We start from the raw sequence: 8,134 nt of genomic DNA, 5'->3' as shown, positions 1-8,134 counted from the left end.
ATTGGGGAGAAGAGAAGTTTGTGGCACGACTTGACCAGAAGAAGGGATCGGTTGGTAGAACATGTTCTGAGGCATCAAGGGATCACCAATCTAGTATTGGAGGGCAGCGTGGAGGGTAAAAATCGTAGAGGGAAACCAAGAGACGAATGCACTAAGCAGATTCAGAAGGATGTCGGTTGCAGTAGGTACTGGGAGATGAAGAAGCTTGCACAGGATAGAGTAGCATGGAGAGCTGCATCAAACCAGTCTCAGGACTGAAGACCACGACAACAACAACAACAACAACAACAATCCTATTAATATAGTGATAAAAGCAGTTATTACTCAACATCACTATCGATAGTGTTCTACATAAATGTGTATCGAAACTAATCAAACCTTAGATAGAATGAAACAGTTGGGTATATTTAAGAGGTTTAAACTTTTGCAAGACTATCTTGTTTACAGTCACACCGATAAAAATGGTAATGAAATGCATGTAATACAAATATATTAGTGTCTGATGCACATGCTGTTTCTTGTCTCTTGCTCTGTGCTTGTTGGTTGTCCGTTTTTCTTCAGTTGATAAATCGAATAAAAATTAAAATCTAAAGACATAACGTCTGGTTTCAGTTTTCTTCCGACACCAAACACTTCAATGTCGAAACACGTAGACCAAAAATGGTTGCTACGTAGCTATGTGTAGTCGTTCGCATCAAACCTCCTCTATTTAAAGATATAAACGCTCTTATCTTCCATTCGAAATGCTTACATACAAATAAATTCAAACAGAAGACCATTCGCTCTATTGGGTATCAGTTTTTAGTTTCAGTCTATAGTTTACTGAAGTCACTTAAGTAGTGGAGCATAGTACGAACGGCCCCAAAGTACCATTATCCAATTTGGCGGCCGTCATCCGAAACAAGGACGTCGCCCCGAAGTACCGTTATCCAAGATGGTGGCTGTGACGCAAGTACTTGATGTTACGTGATGTCAGCTGATGATTCGACTGACGTCATCCAAGATGGCGGGAAGATAGGGCAGTTGGACTGCCTCCACTAATCTAAGTCACCTCGTACTAGGAACTAGCCGAAGTTAGAATTTTTGCAGGAAGATAGGTCAATTGAGCTACCTCTGCTAAACTAAGAAAATGGCGGTAAAGAAACGGTACTTGGGCTACCTCCACTAACCTAACTCACCTCTTCCTAGGAACTGAAAATGAGTCCTTATTTAAACAATTACAAGCAGTACCACCATCAATTGTGTTAGCCGTCAACTTGGAAAATTTTACTGAGGGGAGTTGATATGGTGTCGCCCCCACTAGAGGTTGCTCATTTAATTCGAATGTAATTTCTATAAATTTTGTTTAAATTTCTTTAAATGTCTATAAATTTGTTTACATTTATTTAAATTTGTTTAAATTTATTATATTACTACAGCATTAGTGTTGTGTTACCGCCATAAGCTGTATTACTTGCACTGCACATAAGTCCTTATTTAAACGATTAGAGCCACTACCACCATGAAATGTGTTTGCCATCCTCTTGGAAAATGTGCATGAATTTTGCTGAGGGGGGGGGGGGGAGGGGGGAGGGGTTAGTATGGTGTCGCCCCACTAGAGGCTGCTCATTCATATAGGCAAGAAAAGGTGTCCGCTACGATTCCAAATACCTATTTTCAACTACTTTTCAAGGTCATCCAACCACATTTCCTACATACATAGAATTATGGATCTCACCTAGTTTATTACAGTGATACAAAACACGCACCATGCCAGCGGTCTGGAAGAGAGGAAAATTGGTGTGAAAAAAGGAATCAGCTTGTTCTGGGCTGCTGGAGAGAGAAGGGAGTGTACTTTATTTATTTTTTTGAGCGTTTTATTTAGCTACAGATTTCAGCTAATTTATTAATTATGCTGATGCAAAACACTCACCCTAGCGTGCTTAGAGTCACAATATACAGTTTACAGACCTCAAAACTACTTCTAAATATTAATACATTACTCTGATGTGCCGAGACGCAAACAACTCGTAAATTACGATGTCGCGCAGTGGATAGCACACGGGACTCGCATACGGGAGGACGACGGTTCAGTCCCGCGTTCGGCCCCATCCTGATTTAGGTTTTCTGTGATTTCCCTAAATCGCTCCAGGCAAATGCCAGGATGGTTCCTTTGAAAGGGCATGGCCGACTTCTTTTCCCGCCCTTCCCTAATCCGAAGAGACCGATAACCTCGCTGTCTGGTCTCCTCCCTCAAACAACCCAACTCTTAAATTACCAAAATAATCTAGTACATATCATGCAGCCGTGCAATCTACTCGTAGATCACCGAAATAATGCATCCAAACACGCTCACAACGCATAATCACCCGAAAATGATTCAATGCACAAACACTCACTGCAAGTAAAAAGCCCAAGTTATCAACCACTCGAACCCTGATTCTACTGGATGGAAAGCCTAATTGCACTCTCCCTATCGCATGGAAACTCTACAGATGCAGGAGAGGAAGGTTAGGTTAGTGTACTTGATTTATTTTTCTCGGGAAACTGACACAAATATCCATCCTAATTACATAATTAATCACAAAGATCGGTCCTAACTTCACAACTGTAGGCGTAGCGCTGCATAAGGACGGCTTAAAAATCGCAAAACTAACTATACAACTCACCTTATCCTGCTTTAATTACACAACTATATGCATAGCACTGCACAAGAACGGCTATACTCCGCAGAAAACTGACAACTCATGTTATCCTGTTTGGGAAAAAAATTATACCACTCGAAACCAGAAACAGAAACAAGAACTACCCTACACCTACAAGCTAGGGGAGGAACGTTCAACTCACTAGATCCTGCTGTTCGACAGAGATGAGTTGAAAACTTATATTAGCTCCAAACATATGCCATCTATCCCTGTTTGACGTCACAGTTCGCTACACACGCCTACTAAAAAATCACCCTAGCAGAAGCCAGTGGAAGATCCTCGTCCTAAAAGACTACCCTCTCATCCATATACAATCACAAACTACGAGATCGAATTACTACGACAACAGTCTCACGGCATCTGCCTCGCCGAAATGCCTCGCCGCGAAAGTCGCACTCTCCCTCCAGATGCATTCTGTTCCTCTAAAAGTGTACTGACCTAATAGCTATGAAGCACGGCTGTCACAGCCCCACAACGCCTCGCGTTCCCAGACTTTGTTTGACGTCACGTAGTACGCTCAAGCAGGGCTGGACGAGAGCCACCATTCAGCGTTCGATTATTATTTAGTTAACATCAACTTCGCTGCTATAATAAAGCAAGACCTTTCCGACCACAATAAATCTATTTTTCACGAAAATAGACAAATTCCAGCTTTATGAGCAAAAATCTATATAGTTTTTCACGTTCGACTTAGACACTTATCACCTCTGCGAACATATTTATGTCTAAACCGTTATTACCACTCACGAATACAGATTTACGCCATTTAGCAGGAAGAAGCTCAAGGGATACTCATGAGTTTGAGAGAAATACACGCTGAACTGTGTGCATACTAGGAACCGTTACTTGCTAAATATTGTACTGGTGTGAAGAAGAATCAATGGATTTTGCTGATGTACTGCATTCTATGCACAATTACGGACGTGTAAATAAAATATATTATCATAAACCTTTTGTTATTCTTACTGCATAACACTTTCATTGTAACATAGCCATTGGAACTCAATCAGTAAAGTATTCACTGAGCTATAGTGGCGACATGTATTATTACAGGTGTTTTTTTTCTATAAAAACCCATCGCACACCAATACCTGATGTAGTCGGTATCATGGCAGGGTGGATTAAGCATCAGAACATTATTGAAGCGACTGGTCCTGCGTGGAAGAACAGGAGAAGAATAAGAATGGGATACTTCTCCCTGACAATATATGAGCGATATCTGTATGTCCATCCAAATTCAATGAGATGAATGTTCTCAGCTGCTGTAACACACCCATATGGAGCCCGATATGAGCATGTATGTGTATTTTCAAAAACACTGTTTCAGCCCAAGTACCAGTTGCTGCAAAAGGTAGAAAGTGGCGATGACGTAACATACATGGCATTCAGTCACAGCAGTGAAATCCCTCGACCAGAAAAAGTAAAACCAAAGACCGTGTTCATCTTTGATGGTGGTGCTGTGGAAAACCGTGATCAGTTTCTACAAAATTTCTTTTTTGGTCGTCATATGGGTTTTGACGTACTTTATTCGAGCCAGACATATTCCAGAATCCCGAAACAGAATCCTTGTTGTAGGATTCGGACAAGACAGTTTGAATTTAAAGCACATTTACCAAGTGCATGTAGGAACTGATACGTCTCTCAATGAATTTGTAAAGATATATGGAGGTTGTTGGAATCGAATCGCACGCAATACAGCTTTCTTGTCATAGATAAAACACGAAAACTGAATTATATATATATATATATATATATATATATATATATATATATATATATATATATATATATTCGCATGCGGGAGGACGACGGTTCAATCCCGTCTCCAGCCATCCTGATTTAGGTTTTCCGTGATTTCCCTAAATCATTCCAGGCAAATGCCGGGATGGTTCCTTTGAAAGGGCACGGCCGATTTCCTTCCCCATCCTTCCCTAACCCGAGCTTATGCTCCGTCTCTAATGACCTCGTTGTCGACGGGACGTTAAAAAGCGCTAAAGAGAGAGGGAGGGAGAGCGAGTGAGAGAGCTGTGAAAGAGTTGGGCACGTTAATATTAATCACGTTATGGACTAAGTTCTCGTGCATACCGAGCACTCCACCCAAGAGTATGGATACATATCAAAAGAGAATTTGTCTATATGTAGGTGAAACATTTCAGGCTCTTGAATATAGAGTCAAGGACATAGAGACGTATGCCATATGCCCAGAATCTTCTGAGGCGGATAACTAAGTTAGATCACAGCATTGCTCCACTTGAAAAGAACGTAAACGACGTAACTGTAAAGGTTGATGAAACTGAAAAGAAATTAAATTTTTAACTGTAAAGGTTGATAGAACTGGGCGAAATGCGTATGAAACAGTCCACTTAGTTTATAACAAGATGTTGACTAAGTATAAGATCTTCGCTGCATGGAAGGCAGTTCAAGAGAAGTCACGAATGCTAAGGCTAGATCACTTGGATCAAGGGCGTAGACTGAAAGAAACCTTTAAACAAGTTATAGAATCTTTCGATGAACTCTCAAAAAAATTACACATTGATGACGAAGTTGCTGATTTCATTAACTTCCGCAATGATAATGGGATAGACAAAATATTTGGTGTCATTGTTTGGCAATCAACCTATAAGTTTAAAAGCCAAAACAATACAGGTAGGTGATATGGAGTTTCAGAAAACAACTGGTCTAAAGAACCTCATTTTCTTGAATCCCACAAAAACTGTGAATAATTTGCCTAAACATCTGGAGATCTATGGTGAAATTCTGCAAACGACCGGTATACATAGGAAAGCAGGAACAAAACCGTTATAAGACCTATATTAAATGGTCGATATAACACTGGTGATGATACTGACGTGTAGCATGAAAGTCAGCAATTGACCCTAGAAATCGATCATGGTGGAGAGTTTTACAACAGGTATTTCTAGACCATGATGCAGTGGTAGGGAATACATCATTACTCAACAATCATCCACCTGATAGCTAGTATCATGGAACATCTGAACAGAACAATAAAAGGTCAAATGTGGATGGGTTTTAATCTTCGCGGCTTATCCAAATGGACATATATCCTTCCAGAAATAATTGCATAGTGTAATATAAGCAAACATAACACAATAAAAATCAGCTCAATAGATGTTCATGATAATGGACTCGCGGATATGGCATACTATCATATTAAAATGCTAGATCGACGCAAAAAGAAACTTAATGTGGGTGATTTGGTGCACATCTCAAAACACAAGAGAGCATCTGAGAAGTCGAACTTTCCAAACTGTTTAAGGGAGATATTTACAGTCTCCAAAGTGCAGAGAACAAATCCCAGAACTTACGCATCTTAAAGGACAGCAGTAGCACTGAAATTTCAGGCTGCTTTTACACAGAGGAAATGCAGAAGAGCTCAGAATCACATGTGTTTCTCAGAGAACATGTCATAATCCACCGTGGGAATTGAGCACCAGGTTTTCCGGCAACACAAAACAGTTGGATTCATGCTTGTGATTTGCTGTTTAATGGAGTGCACAGAGCACAACCAGCAGAGTAGCATACATTCACGATAGGAGACTCACTATAGGAGGCGGTGGTATTCTCGACATAAATCCGGTGAACTGCACATTTCTACTGTGAACCTGGCGCAAAGTTTTGGAAACTTTTGGCTTGTGGTGATAAGGGGATTAACCTGCTTGATGAGCCATATTTGGAAAATGATATTACATACGCAAAACGCAAAGATCTCCCAGGACGTCACAATGCATATCGAATTTTAGCTGATAAAGCCAAGGCACTACGAGCTACAAAGGACATTGGTTAAAGAGCAGTGCATTTCAGAATTTGTAGTTGACAAAACCATGTGCGGTAAAATTAAGTTGGGCCTGGATGTGAATTTCTAGCAAGTTATGAACGCTGCATGTCGTGCACTGAAGAAGAGGAAGAAAACAATGAAGAAGAAGAGATGTTTAGAAAACTGTATACTGACAGCAGTTTATGTAGCTGAAAGTGCCCTGAATCATAAAGCAGCTGGTGTTCGGCCAATACCCAAGACGTCGGGTGAAATTATCCGCTTGATTATTCTAGCCCTCCCAGATCTCTCAGTGATGGTTTGACTGCCTGGTAGACCTGCGGCTATTGCCAAAACAGCCAAGAACTCACATTGACGGCTAGTGCAGGCGAGGAGACATAACCACATGATGAAAGTAGCAGCGATCGGAAAAAGGACTATACCTGAAACCATGTAAGAAAGGACTAGGTCTCTTCGTAAATAAAAAATAAGCCCGTAAGCCATCCTACCCGACAGATCGCTCACAAACATTGATCTGCTCAAGTTTCTTGTGAAAAAATTCAACATTCCAAGATTTCACAATGTATTTATGTTGGATACGTTACCAAAGACTATATGAAATACAGATCATGTGAAATTGTGAATTTAGGTTTTGCTGATGTCCTGGAGCCCACTGGACGGCTTATGATAAAAAAAAATACAAATAACGTCTACTATTTCAGCTTAATTAGAGATTTACAACCACCAGAATGGTTACAGCAATACCAAGACTTAATACTTATATGTGGAGGAGCAAATCTATGGAGCAAATCTATGGAGGTGCATTAAACATCCATTCATCAGCTAAGGTTCCGATAGAATGTAGTGTACCTTGACTTTAAAAGAACGATCGTCTATATTGATTTAAGCAGTGGAGAGTGGAGTACTGTATTGACTGGACTGGAGATGTACAAGAGCATTCTAAATATCACAGAGGCTAACAACATACTTCATCTGGAAATTAATGGCCGAAATGAAATTGTGGGAACGGAAACTGGTTTGATGATTTAAACGAAATTTTAAAACAGTCTTGGAAAGGGATTGTGCTAAGCACAAATATCAGTACACTTAAATCTGAAATATAGGCAGCAAATCCAACAACTGACTGCTGGGTTTCACAAAAGAACAGGTTTTGAAGAAGGATTCTTATAAATTTTACAGGTCTGATCAGTCGTGGTACATGCTCCCTGTTAGTGCAATCATTGTCGAGTGTAAACCTTGCAACAAACTCCTATCTCAAAAACAGATTGATTCATACAATTTATTGATTATTCCCATCAGCTGGAACTGGGTATAATATTACTGAGAATCCTACTAACGCTATATGTCTCCCAGACATTGTACTATCTGGAGCTGCGTACTATGGACCAGGATGTCTTCTTTCGTGGTGAGGAAATCACTATATGACAACATCTGAAGCGCAACTACCAGTGATGCTGAAAGTGCAGAGACTGTCAGTGACCTTCAGCTGCTTGGGACTTGCAGGCGACCCGCCCACGACCTCTCGGTGAGAACAAAGACATCGCCTTGCCAAGAGACCAGAAGCGGCAGGAGCGACCTTCGACATGCCGAGAACTGAGGCGAGCCAGCTGACAGAAAGCAACAATGGAGATAAGATATAAAACCGACGCGCAGCACG

This window comes from Schistocerca gregaria, chromosome 1, assembly GCF_023897955.1.
Source record: "Schistocerca gregaria isolate iqSchGreg1 chromosome 1, iqSchGreg1.2, whole genome shotgun sequence".
NCBI classification, from domain to species: domain Eukaryota; kingdom Metazoa; phylum Arthropoda; class Insecta; order Orthoptera; family Acrididae; genus Schistocerca; species Schistocerca gregaria.
This window is presented reverse-complemented; position numbering follows the sequence as displayed.